Genomic DNA, 14379 nt, shown 5'->3' with positions numbered 1-14379 from the left:
TCCTTGGGTCTGGAATTGTAACTAAGGTATTGGTTGGTTTTGTATTATGCTTGATCCTAGAACAAGTATATAAAGACCCCGGGCCATGAAGCAGCCATTTGTACCCCCATGCAGTACAAAGCAATGTAAACTTATCTGTAGAAAGACAAAGAAAACAAGAGAGGATGTGACAAAGAGATCCATGCATTGAGTTTCTCAGAGATTGCTTTCTACTCTGTTTGGCTAAAACTAGTTTGAGGTAGGTTTCTCTGACGGCAATCACAATCAACTGAGCTTGACAAGACCCATAACATCAGTATCTTGACCCTCAGTGTTTCAGTATTAATGCTTATTCTGACAGATGTTGTGTGACATTATTCCTGGGGAGACATTAATATGTCTTCTCACGCCAGATAGGAAACCAATGACAGACCAAAGTACTGATACCACCAGGATTCAACTTGGTGAACCAATGAGTTATGTTAGGGTTGCTAAAAACAGTATGGATGAGGAGTTACAGGATAAGAAATGACTCAAGGTCAGCTGTATCACCAAAAGCCCACCCCAGAATGGCTGACAGTTCATGAAACTAAAATCCTTGAGCTCTCTTCACAATCTGCAGACAGTGTAACAAGTTAGAAAATAGTCTTTTCAGGTGACTTAGTTGTTGAGCCTCTTCCAAAACAGTGTAGCTAGTCTCTGCTTTTCCAAGGCAGCTTGCCGGTTTTCTGTTAGTTTTTTCCAGGCAATTCAGCTGGTCTGAGCATCTTCCAGGAAGCTCTACTTGTCTGAGAGTCGCTTTCAGTAGTCCTTATAGTTTATATATTCTCAGAGAAGGAGAGGCATAGTTAATCTGATCGAATTCATGGTCTTCCTGAGGTCCTTGAATTGCTTACTTCCTGAGGGTCCCTGCAGGATACAATGTTTCATCTGGCTTTAGCTCTGCCTGTTTTTTCACCTCCCTGTAAATATCCTGTGTCTTAAAGAGCTCCCCCATCAGAACATTCTATTCTTTTACCTCTCCTTTAATGCCCTGTGTCTTAAGGAGCTTTCCAAGCCTCCAGTCCTGGGAATTGCAGAAAACCCTGAAGAAATTACACAAAACTACAAGGGCTTCACAGTGCATGAACTTCTTCCAGGCTGCTCCAATACTTCAATCTTCACTACTTCTAACTTAGCAAAGGGAAGAGAAACCAGTGCCCTTGTCAGTGCCATCTACTCTTGCTGCCAAAGAAAAGAAAAATAAAATGTCTTCTTTAGAATGTCATCATTTTTCTTCTAAGAAGCTGTAAAACACTTTTTCAGAGTGTTAAAGATAATCAAACAAGAAAATACGAGTTAATGAGACACTAACTTTGGCCTCAGGAACACTGAAGGTGAAAATCTAAAAACCTTGAAGAGGTTTTCTGAGGAATCAGTGAAACAGCCCAGTGCATCTGATTGCCAATCTTTGAAGCTAAGAAAGCAATTTTTTTTTTCTAATGTGTGTTCATTCTTATCTGATATTAACAGAAAAATATCTCCAGTAGTAACAATGTATCCCCATGTTCTGAGTGCTTCTGCCCTTGAAGTGCAGAGATGCTCATCAGGATGTCTTGGAGAGCTTCTTTTTGAAAACAAGCTCAGGAGTCCCCAGCATTTACTGGGGTTGTGTGTTTGTGTTTGTTTTGGAAAGGTGCTCTGTAGACTTATATGTGTGACAAGACTCAAAAAGAGAAGAGGATCTATCTCTGACTATGATCACAAGACAGGACTTAGATAGGATTCACAAAACCTATTCTGATGTTAGCCTTTGGCCCTCATCCTGGAAGACTTAAAATAGGACAGATAGCTCCTGGGGGTGGGCTTGTGCTTAGGTGTGGTTTTTGTTCTGTGCTGAAAAGCTCAGCAGTAATCTTGATGTATAGAATTGTAGGGGAGTATGATTTGTGAAAACTTAATGTGACAGAATGCAACATTCTTAGATTTAAAATCCATAACAAATGATTGTGGCGATTTGAACAGGCTTGGCCCAGGGAGTGGCACTATTTGGAGGTGTGGCCTTTTGGAGTAGGTGTGGTCTTATTGGAGGAAGTGTGTCATTATGGGGGTGGGCTTTGGGAGCTTTCTCCTAGCTGCCTGAGAATGACAGTCTTCTTCTCCTTTTGCCTTTAAAATAAGATGTTGAACTCTCTGCTCCTTCTGTGCCACGCCTCCCTGGTCACTGCCATACTCCTGTCTTGATGATAATGGACTGAACTTTTGAACCTGTAAGCCAGCTCCAATTAAATGTTGTCCTTATAAGAGTTGCCTTGGTCATGGTGTCTTTTCACAGCAGAAAACCCTAAGACAATGATATTTTAAAACTATTGTTCTACAAATAATTTTCTATAAAATGCTAAAAAAATTAATGCTTAATTATTTGTGTTCTTTATATGATGTAGAACGATCATAAACAGAAAACAGGAAGTATTCAGAATCCCAAGTGACCTGAGGTTACCTGCAAACTCCACCTTGTATGCCACAACCCTTCAGAACCTGTGGCTTTGGAAAATGATAACACACTCCTTGCTCTCTCTATTAAACATTTTTTAAAACGTGTGTGTGTGTGTGTGTGTGTACATGAGTATATGCCACATGTGTGCAGGTGCCCAAGGAGCCAGGTGTCAGGTCCCTGATGTGCTGAAAACCAAACTGTGGTCCTCTGGAAGAGTGAAAAGTGCTATTACCTAATGTCCAACTCTCCAGTGTGAGGGCAAAATAGGACCAATATGCTTTGCAAGTTAAAAGAACACACAAATGGGAAAAATATACCTTGCAGGTTAAGTTTTCTGTGTGTAAAACAGAATTAAAGAATACGTTCCTGTTGTCCTCTGTTAAGTTCTTGTAAGTTAAAGTTTCTATTTGTAATTAAGAGTATATTCCTATTTCTTAGATCTGATGTAAGCTGCAAAACATGTTTTTCAATCCATATGAAATTTGCAACCCCATTCATACTATGTATATATCCTTACCCTTATTCCTTCCCTTCTTTCTTTCCTTCCTTTCTTCCTTCCTTCCTTGCTCCTTCCTTCCTTTATTTTTTCCTTTTGATTATTCAAGACAGGGTTTCTCCATGTAGCTCTGGCTGTCCTGCAACTTGCTCTGTAGAGCAGGCTGCCTTGAACACAGAGATCTACCTCACACTGCCTCCCAACAGCTGGGATTAAAGGTATGCACCACCAAGTCCCAACTTGTTGTCTTTCTAACAATGTATAACAACCAACACTCTCACTCCTCTGAGCACCTTATCTCTCCTATAAAAAGGACCTCAGGAGGCTGGAAGGGGCTGCTTTCTCAAATCCCTACTTAGAGTGAGACAGTAGGCTAGCCTGCTCTGGTTGCACCCCCAAAATACAGCTTGCTTTAATTGGATAATCGTGGAATTGATCTTTTCTAGTCAAGATTTTCAGGTTTAACCAGCTCTTTAATTGGGCGTCTTAACAACATCAACAACCACCTATTAACCTTCTCATAAGCCCCTCAATAAATACAATTCTCTTTTCATCTCTTTCTTTCTCTCTTTCTGTGCATGTGTGTGTGTGTGTGTATGTTGTTTTTGTATATTGATGCTTAAGACTTTTTGTTTTTTTCAAAAGGAAGAAAGAGCTGCTTTTCAGCTCTTTTTAGTATGTTCTAAAATTTTGAAATTAAAATATAATTACATTGTTTTCCTTCTTCCCTTTCCTCTGTCCAACCTTTCCCATGCAGCCCAGGCTATCTCTTATATTCATGGCCTTTGTTGCTTTAATTAGTTGTTTTTACAAACACACACACACACACACACTTGTACACATACACACACACGTATGTAACACATATATTCCCAAATTTATAAATATGACCTTCTCAGCCTGTATAATGTTCCTCGTATGCATGTTTTCAGGACTGAGCATTTGGTGTTGGATAACCAGTGAGTGTGCTTTTCCCTAGAGAAGATTGTCTCTCCTCCTCAGCATGCATTAATTGCCTGCAGTTTGTAAATAGAGTTGAGGTCACCTGGCAATTTACCTTCCATGTTGGCATGCCTATTGATATCCTCCTCAGTGAGATGTCATGGCTGCAGCTTCACTGTCATAGCTAGAAGATACAATTTCACAGCAGACTTCTTGGTTTTCGTTCTTACAGTCTTTCTGCTCCCTCATATGCAATGCTTCCTGAGCCTTAAGTGCAGGAACTATGTTGTAGATGTATCCGCTAGGGCTGGGCACCATAAGGTCAGTGGCTCATGAATGTAGTTAGCAATTATGCTGGTTTAATAAAACAGTGGTTATAGGCTCCCCAACACTAAGTTCTGTCACTTTATTAAAGCAGGTAATTGGCTATGTTTCAAGTACTATACAATCTTTAATGTTGAATGGACCTTAGGTTTGATTAGATAGTTGCAGTGAAAATGTGGCTAATTCTCAAAATCATTTTAATTTGCATTTCCCTAATTGCTAAGGATGACAAACACTTTTTGAGGTATTTCTTGGCTTTATTTATTATTAAGAACTCTTTGTTTAGGTTTCTAGCCCATTTTTTAAATTGGGTCATTTTATTTTTGACTCCTAGCTTTTTGAGTTCTTTGTATAATCTGGATACTAATCCTCCGTCAGATGTATAGCTGAGCTGGCAAAGATTTTCTCCTAGTCCAAGGATTTCTTCTTCATTCAATTGATGGTTTACTTTGCTGTATAAAAGCTTTTTAGTTTTATGAAGTCTTGAAAGGATAAAATCAACAAAACAGCTTATAACTAATGCCTACAAGACACTCTTCTTTACTATTGGTGGGAATGAGAATTAGTGCATCCATTCTGGAAATCAGTAAAGAGAATCCTCAAAAAAAATAAAATTAATAACTGTTCCTTGGCATATGGACCAAGGACCTGATATCTGACTCCATAGCTGCCCTACTCACAGTAACAAGGAAAGAGAAACAGTCTAAATGTCCTCCAGCAGATGGCTGGACAATGGAAGTTAGATACACATATACAATGGAATAGAATTCAGTGGTAAGGAAAAGAGAAATTACTAAACTTGCAGGTAAATGGTGGGAACTCAAGAAGTTTATATTGAGTGAAGTAAACCAGACCTAGAAAAATATATGCCACGTGTCCTTTTTCATTTGAAATTCCCAGCTCCAAATCCTAAAATGTGGGAATACAACATGGAGTAACCACTGAAACCAGGAAAGGGACCGCATGAAGGGACCGTAGTTGGAGGAGGGCAAAGGGGGAATGACAGGATACAGGTGATGTGATGTGAGAAACAGGATAATGGGAGGAGGAAGGCAGTCGACACAAAAGGACAAGGAGGGATGACAACAAACACCAAGACTTTCTAATAAATCTCAAGGAATCCTATTCTCTTATATTTACATAAAATTATACACACTACATATTGTTAAAGTAGCTTTTATCCTCCTGATTCAATTGTTGTCTCTGATGCTTATTGCCTCTGTCTGCTAACCTAGGCCTAGTGCTGGTTAGCAAGACTTATCTAGACCTAGACTCATACTGAATATGCTCACCCCTCCCTACTTCTTTCTGATCTCTGGCTGGCTGTTCAACTCATCTGGTTTGGCTCAAACTCATCTCTCCAAGCTGATTGATTCAATCTTCTCTATCCCTCCCACCTTCCCTCCCTCCCTCCCTCCCTCCCTCCCTCCCTCCCTCCCTCTACTAAATTGCTCTCATACTAACTTTTGGCATTGTTGGAAATACATTTTAATCTTCTGGCTCCTTCTCATTCTCTGGCTCATTCAGTCTTCACCTGTATCTGGTGTGTTATCTGTTCAACCTGTCTCTTTAAGACTGTACCAGTAAAACTGCCTCTCTCTTCTATACTGCCCCTTAAATAGATTCTCTTTCTTCTCTCTTGTCATGAGAGTTGGGCATATCCTATTCATATCAAATTTTTCTCTGAGTCATCACTTTCTCTGCCACTCAATTAGACATCACTTTTAAACATGGGTACTTCTTTCCAGAAACTAACTTTACCTTCATTGATTTTGATTAAAGCTGTGTACTAAGGGCTTCTCTGTATTCCAGCCAGAGAGATTAAACATGTGTGCTAAGGGCTGAGCCACACCACTAGAAACAGATTGTAAATAAAACAATCTTGGGTTTCTTGGTGTTATCAAATGTCCTGCAACAATATATTCTATTTATCTGTGAAGAAAATGAAATCATGAAATCCTTAGGCAAATGGATGGAAGCAGAACATGTACTGTCTGAGGTAACCCAGACCTAGGAAGACAAACACTGCATGTTCCCTCTCATCTGTGGCTCTTAGCTCTTTAGATAGGAATATATAATCTGATGTAACCTCAGAAGCTAGGACGGTGAAAGAGACTGTCAGTGGTGAGGAGACAGGAATAGTAGGACACAGGCACTATCGAAGAGAAATGGAGAAAACCCAGGGGTGGTTGATGGAGGGGAGAAAAGAAGAGCAATACTGACACAGGGGAGGGAGGAGGTAGAACGAGCACTCAGGATGATCGAAAAAGCTGGGGGGAATCATATTGTTTTGTGTTTACTTGTGTGTGTGTGTCTGTGTCTGTGTCTGTGTAATTTAAATAAAGTTATACTACTGGGGGTGGGGATAACGTTCATCTTAAGAGTAGATATATCGCCCGGGCAGTGGTGGCACACGCCTTTAATCCCAGCACTTGGGAGGCAGAGGGAGGCAGATTTCTGAGTTCGAGGCCAGCCTGGTGTACCGAGTGAGTTCCAGGACAGCCAGGACTACACAGAGAAACCCTGTCTCAGAAAAAACAAAACAAAGCAAAAGAGTAGACATACCAAAATCTCCAGTTCCATGCATAGGAAACCTCCACTTGAGTCATTGGTCAGACAAATCCAAGAGCCTTTCACAGTAACATAAGCTATTGACATTGCTTCATAAAACTTGAAGGTTAAGACCATTTTGCTGCCACTCCCAGCACCACGCACTCCTTTTCGGCTGCATTGGGTGGGCCCCTGGGAAGTGGACCTACAATAATCCCGTCATTGGGCTAACTCACAGCCATCCTAGTCTCTTGTAAATGTTCAAGTTACCAACCATTTGTCAGTTTGGGGTGTAATATTGTCATAAAGGAAGGCTCCCCAATGTTAGCGGCCATATCAAGGGTGGCCTTGGTTTAGGAAAAAGCCAATTTTTGTTGTGGTGATCAAGAGGCCAAGCTCTCTAGCGAGAGAAATGAGGGCAAAGCCAGGCATACCAGGAACCCTTCTGGAGGGCGTGGAAGTCTAGGGGTCGACCGTAGGGGGAGGCAGGGGAGCTGACAGCTGTGTCAGTCTCCTGCGGAGTCACTTCTGGATCCTCTGCAATTTTCAGCTGATGGTAATGAACTTCAACTGCCTTCTTGATGGCAGCATCAACCTGGTTCCGTGGACGACAGGTCACGGGCGATGATCTCTGTCTTGCTCAATCTTGATTTCGTGCGCACATCCTCTCAATGAGGGTCTGTCCGGATGGGTCCATGCCTCGAGCCCCGCGTCTGGGTGCCACTTGACCCGACCGGCGGGTCCTGGTTATTCGTGGGGGCGAGGAGGACTGCAACCTGCTATTCTTCAGAGGATATGGTACACTGCTTGAGTTATGGTCTCCCTGCTATTCTTCAGATGATATGGTACACTGCTTTGAGTCTATCTGCAGTTGCCAAGCAGGATCTTGCAGTTGCCCAGCTTCAGGGGACCTTGTGCAGGTGGGAAAAGGTAGGGGGTGAGGGTAAGGGCGAGGCTCCTGGCTTCTGGTCCATCTGGGTTAGAACTTCTAATAGCAGGCATCACGGGTGATTCAATTTTACCTGGAAAGAAAAAAGAAGGGGATTCTCAGGGAGATTTCTCTTCCCTGGATGTAAATTGTTATTCATCGTATTTATGATTGGGCCTGGCTTTGTGAGGGTATCTATTTTTTCATTAATATTTGTGGTAGCCGGTTAGCTGTGCCTTCTGTGGTATTGGACAGGCATATCAGTCCTCGGCTCCATAAGGGAACTGGGACTGGGGCATTCCCTTTATGGGTATGAGGGTCCTTCCCCATATCTGTGGCAAAGTTTTGTTGGTCTTGGTGGTGCCCGAGGTCACCAACATGGTCAGCAAGAGATTTGCCATGAGCTTTCAGCTTTAGAGAGAGAAAAGTGAACAAGGCATGATGGAGAGTATTTCAGGGGGACTCCTTCTGAGGGGGTACCGTTCCCCCTCTTTTGTTTTTAAAGCCAATTTTTCAGATGGCCTAAGACAGGGCTCTCACCCTCCTTTCACCCACATCAGAGTCCCTTGACGTTGCCCATCGTTGACAGCCTAAAGCCTTCGACCATCGATGTGACTCGTCTCACATCAGTGTTTTGGGGTTGTGAACTTGTCTAAGACCCCCCATAATTAGACATCCAAATTCAAAACTCACATAGTTGGGATTGAACATAAGACGCCTTCTCTAACTAAACAGAGAAGGGGGAGATGCCAGAAGCCAGGACCCTCGCCCTTACCCTTACCCCCTACCTTTCCCCACCTGCACAATGTCCTCTGAAGCTTGGCAACTGCAAGATCCTGCTTAGCAACTGCAGATAGACTCAAAGCAGAGTACCATGTCTTCTTAAGAATAGCAGGGAGACCATAACTCAAGCAGTGTACCATATCTTCTGAAGAACTGCAGGTAGATCATAATTCAAGGCAGTGTACCATATAGACCATGACATGTTTCAAGGCACAGGCCAAGAAGATTTTGTACTTTTCCACCACCTGGACCCTCTTACCCCCTCCCCTTGTAAAACATGCTATAAAAAAGCATTTCATGTTCAAAAAAAGAAAAAAAAAAAAAAAGACCATTTTGCTGAAGACACCATACAATTCTTTCACAGTACTTGAGGGAAACAAGCTGGAACTGACCTAGGAGCCTCTTCCCTGAGGACTATCCGAAGGTGCTATGCGAATTGCCAAAAAAGAAAAGCAGTTAAAGTCCTACCAAGCTGTAAATCTTAGTATGGCAGTTATTTTTCTGTTGCTGTGACAAAACATCATGAGTAAAAGCAACTTGAGGAGGAGATGTGGCTTCTACATCCTGATCTCAGCACAGCACAAAAGAAAGCCAGTAGTAAAAAAAATAACTAATGAATCCCAGCACAGGGGTTTCATTCTGCCTTTGACCATTTGTTTTCCAAGATGAAAGACACATACAGCCTTTATATTTTAATATGCCTTAACCAGTACAATAGCTCGGCAACTGTCTAATCTCCATGCCGTTGGAGTCCACTTTCTTACCGATAACTCTGAGTTACTACTTACTGATTTCTATTTTCCATCTTGGCTGTTCTTAACCCAGTGAGGCAGCCCTTTGGGACACATTCTCTTGGTCCTTTTACATGGCAGCTCTCCTTCTCCCTCCTGAATGCTCTTCTTCTTCCATGATGGCTCTTTCTTCTGCAAATTCTTAATCTTGCATGGTGGCTTCTTCTTCTCCCCCTTTCTCCTTCTTCTGGTCCCAAGCCTGGGAAACCTAAATCCTGCCCATGTCTCTTCTCCACAGCTATTAGCTGCTGGCATCTTTATTCACCAATCAAAATTAACTCGGGGGCTGTGTTTCAAAGGCTACTTGCAGACTCCAAATGTTGGAGGCCAGCACTTAGCATCAGAATATGAGCAGCATTAAGCCAACCCATTACAGAAGCCAGGTCAGGAACTGAGGCAAAGGATAGAGGATATAGTGCCACTTACTGGCTTGCTCGTCATAGTTTGCTTAGACTGTGTGGGTTGTTTGCTTGTTTGTTTGTTTGTTTGTTTTATAGCACCCAGGACTACCTACCCAGCACTGGCACTGCCTCCAGTAAGCTAGCCCCACCATCACCACCACCACCAATTATTAATGAAGAAAATTCCCACAGACTTGTCTACAGGCCAATCTGATAGAAGTATTTTCTCAACGGATAACTCAAGATTGTATCAATTTGACCAAATACTAAGAGGACACCTAGAAACCTCAACAATGACCAGCCTGGCAAAATATACCCAAGGGTGCAAGAGTGGCACTTATATCCCTGGGGTAACCAACAGCCACCTAATTGCACTGAAGACTTGCTCAATTATAAACCTAGCCAACTACTTGTGGCTGGTGAGGTCATGGACCCTAGAGAAGAACCTACCATAATCATGTTCCTAAACTAGGATAATCCTCTAACTGCTTACTAAATACCTGTTCTTATATCCACAGACAAGTGTGGTTCTCCTCATCAAAGAATCTTCTCTTTGCAGTAAATGAAGATCATCACAGAAATCCACAGCTGGTCAGAATACAAAACACAGTGTCCATGGGACACCTATTCCTAACTGATACATTTTTCACACAACCCCTACTTATTAGGTACATATAAGGTTTAGAGGACACTGTGGACAAGAAGGTGAAAGGACTGTGAATGCCAGAGGACCATGACATCTGCTATGAGGTAGTTGCTTCTACATGTGAGATAATGTTGCATCCATGAACTCGTGATGTGTAATTGTAATATGGTCATCTAAACAAGACTTGAACAATGATAACATCAGTTGACATCCCAATATGCATAGAGAGATTTCTCAAGGTCCCACCCTTAGATAAAGACTTTTAGGCAGGTAGTGGCTGCCAAGAGAACAGCAATGAGTCTTCTCCAGAGATGAGGCCCCAGTAGGTTATACAATCCAATTGATCATCCCTAAATCCGTGTACACATATATGAGCAACACTAAGTGGACTCATCAGGTTATATTTATATATACATATGTGTGTATACATAAACAAGTTCCAGGATAGCCTGGGGTACATGAGATAGTGTTTCACACAGCAGGAAGCAGGAAGGCAAAAAGGGAAGGAGGGAAAGATGGAAGGAAGGAAGGAAGGAAGGAAGGAAGGAAGGAAGGAAGGAAGGAAGGAGAGGAGGGGAGGGAAGGGAAGGAAGGGAAGGAAGAGAAGGAAGGAAGGAAGGAAGGAAGGAAGGAAGGAAGGAAGGAAGGAAGGAAGGAAAGAAGGAAAGAAGGGAAGGAAAGGAGGGAAGGAAGGGGAGGAAGGGAGGGAGGGAAGGAGGGAGGGAGGGGAGGGGAGGGGAGGGAGGAAGGAAGGAAGGAAAGAAGGGAGGAAGGAAGGAAGGAAAAAGAAAAGAAGAGTTTAAGCATAGAGATCTGATTTAACCCACTGGGACAAATGCCCATATAAATCTGGGCCACCATGGTTACAGTGCAATATTCATGACAGCCAAACAGCAAAACCAACCTAGTGTCCATCACCTGAGGAAGACATAGACGCTGATCCCAGTGCTGAGTGAAATACTGGCGTAGTCTATAACTCGGAGAGAGTTGGGGATCTACTAAGGGAAGTCACTCTTGTTTATAAGATCCCGTTTATCTAAACTGTCTTGAGCAAGTCTGTAGAGACGGCGAGGTCTGTGGCCATGACGGCCTGGGGTAGGTATTGTGGTGAGGAGCTGGAGAATGAGTGCAGATAAACCCTAGATTTCATATAGACTAATAAAAGACATCCAGTGCTGATAGTGGTAATGGGAAAATACTCCAGAAGCCATAAGTAACACTTTGGATGTTGAATTGTATAGTATATCTCAGTAAGAATTTTAGGTGACATGCTGTTTCATTATATCTAAGCACTTGGATTTTTCTGTCTGTACGAATAGTTACCATTGAATTCTGCTGTTATGTGGTTCAGATAGTATTGACAAAATATTTTCTTTGAACTAAAGTAAAATGCCTTGTGACTACTTTATAATTAGTTCTACCACTTGTTTATGGTCTTGAAACGTGGAGTACTTGGCATGTCTGGTCCTGAACTAAATGCTTTACAGGCATGAGCTCTGTCCTGAATGACTGAGAGCGATCTCACCTCACCGTGAAGGTGCAGAGGCCCCAAGAGTCCAGCCCCCGCCTCATGTGAACGGAGGACCTGGGAGCTAAGCCCCAGGCATTCTGGCTCTCAGAAGCCTGCTCACCACTCTGTCACATGCTTTTCCAGAATTGAGTGTCTTTTCTTTATGCAAATTACTTCTCCTTGGATGGAAGCATAATGCCATTCTGCCACCCTGTCCAGCTCATACAGACAGAGTTAGAAGACCATTTTGGGGTAAGGCTTCCTTCTTCATGTTTTCACTTCAGTTGGGCCACTGAAACTTTACCAAGTCAATCCAAAGAGTAGAACACAGACAAAAGTCAAATGAGGGTCTATTGGTGCCAGTAAGACAGCTCTGCATGTAGAAGTTCTGTGGGCAGAATTGACAGTCCAAGTTCAAGCCCATTCCCTGGATACCCTAATGTGGCAAGGACACATTCAACTCCAGAGAGGTTCCCTCACATGCATACACACACACACACACACACACACACACACACACACACACACACACAGAGAGAGGGGGGAGAGAGAGAGAGAGAGAGAGAGAGAGAGAGAGAGAGAGAGACTGACAGACGGACGGACGGACGGACAGACAGACAGAATCAAATTATTTTGAGTAACTTTAAAGAAAAGTCAAACTATTCTCTCTAAAGACTTAAAGGTGTGAGTTAAAGGAGAGTACACACAGCTGAATAATGGTCTGAGTTTTAATATTATGTATATGTGTGTGTGTACCTTCGAGTGCTTATGTGAACTACATGTCAGGCACCGGTAGAGGCCAAAAAAGGGCATCAGATCATCAAGAACTGAACTTGAGGTGGAGTTGTGAGGTGGTGGTTGAACTGGAGGTGGTTGTGAACCACTCTGTTAGTGCTGGGAACCAAACCTGGGTCTTCTGAATGCTCATAACTGCTGAGCCAACTCCCTGGATAGCATATAGACCAGGGAAAATCATGTCAATTCCCTGAAGTTAATCCAAACCACACTTTTACTGTCATGAAATTGTTAAAAACTTAACTAAATAGTCAAAAATTTCATTTAAAAAAAGGTATAATTTCAATAGCAATGTTTTTTTCACTAGGGGAAATGAGCATGTTCTATGTAACATTCAGCAATGTTATAAAGCTGTGCCAAAGTTGCTAGGAACAGGCCTGGGGAGACAGTACAGTTGATAAAACTGTGTAACCATGTACAGTGTGCATAGCCATGAAGACGTCAGAGATTCCCAGAACCCATGTAAAAAGTCAGGCATAGCAGCACACGTCTGCAACCCCAACACTGGGTGGTGGGGAGACAGGCAGCCCCATTCGTACATACAGCACACACAGATACACATACAACAGCACAAACACTCACATGGTGCTAAGAAGCCCAAATAACAAGTTCAATGCATAGTTCTGAGGAATAAAATAGGTTCCAGGGTTTTAAGTAACAAGTAAAAGGCAACATTTAAACCAGCCAGGGAAGTAAGACGGTGTCACATGTGAGGACAGTTAGTGATTAGGGCAAAGATTAAACTCAGATCCTCACTAGACAAAACCTTAAAATGTCAGCATACTAAAAGCACATTTTTTTTTTGTTTTTTGTTTGTTTTTAGGTTTTAGTTTTCACTATGTAGCCCAGGCTGTCATGAAACTCACTGTAGTGAGGCTGGCCTCGAACTCACAGAAGTCCATCTGCCTTTGCCTCCCAAGTGATAAGATTAGAGGTCTGCTCCACCAAGCCTGGCTTGAAGGCAGGTTTTAAATTAATTAAGGACAAATATCTGATGATAGAAACTGTTTTACCAAATATGCAATAGGACTGACAGGTTTGTTTGTCACAGGCTCTTATAAGTCAATGAGGAATCTGCTAACATCTCCCAATAGACAAAGGACATGCTAATAAGTCAGCTTTAGAAATTAAATATCAACCTACAGAATGAAGGTCAATCCTTAATGAAAAATACAAGTAAAACTGACCATCAGTCCAACTGTGGCAGCAGGTAAACTTTTCTGTGTTCCTTTTTTCTTTTCTTTTTTTTTTTTTTGTTTTTTTGAGACAGGGTTTCTCTGTGTAGCCCTGGCTGTCCTGGAACTCACTATGTAGACCAGGCTGGCCTCAAACTCAGAAATCTGCCTGCCTCTGCCTCCCAAGTGCTGGGATTAAAGGCATGCGCCACCACCGCCCAGCCTGTGTTACTTTTTTCATTTTAATAGTTTTGCAAAGTTGGGGATAACTGTGCTCCAGTGTCATTTTGAGTATTCTTCCTTTTAGAAACCAAACAAAGGGGGTGAAACAAATGCCCAAATAAGGGGTTGCTAAAGTACATAAAGACACATTCATTCCACGAACTGCTGTCCAGTCAGGAAGTTGTAGAACAGAATGGACAATTGACTCAGTCTTCCACAGCAGGCTGCTGGGCTGACTTCCGAGGGCTTATCTAGGATGGGGCAAACTCAGAGTTGATGGGTTACGACCATCCTTGCTGTGGAAGATCCTATAAGAACTTGAAAAGATGCCCCATGTCTGCTTGTAACTTAGCTTCAAAGG

The sequence above is a fragment of the Grammomys surdaster genome, unplaced genomic scaffold (assembly GCF_004785775.1).
Source record: "Grammomys surdaster isolate TR1022 unplaced genomic scaffold, NIH_TR_1.0 140, whole genome shotgun sequence".
Lineage (NCBI taxonomy): Eukaryota > Metazoa > Chordata > Mammalia > Rodentia > Muridae > Grammomys > Grammomys surdaster.
The sequence above is the reverse complement of the archived record's forward strand: the minus strand, read 5'-3'. Positions refer to the sequence as shown.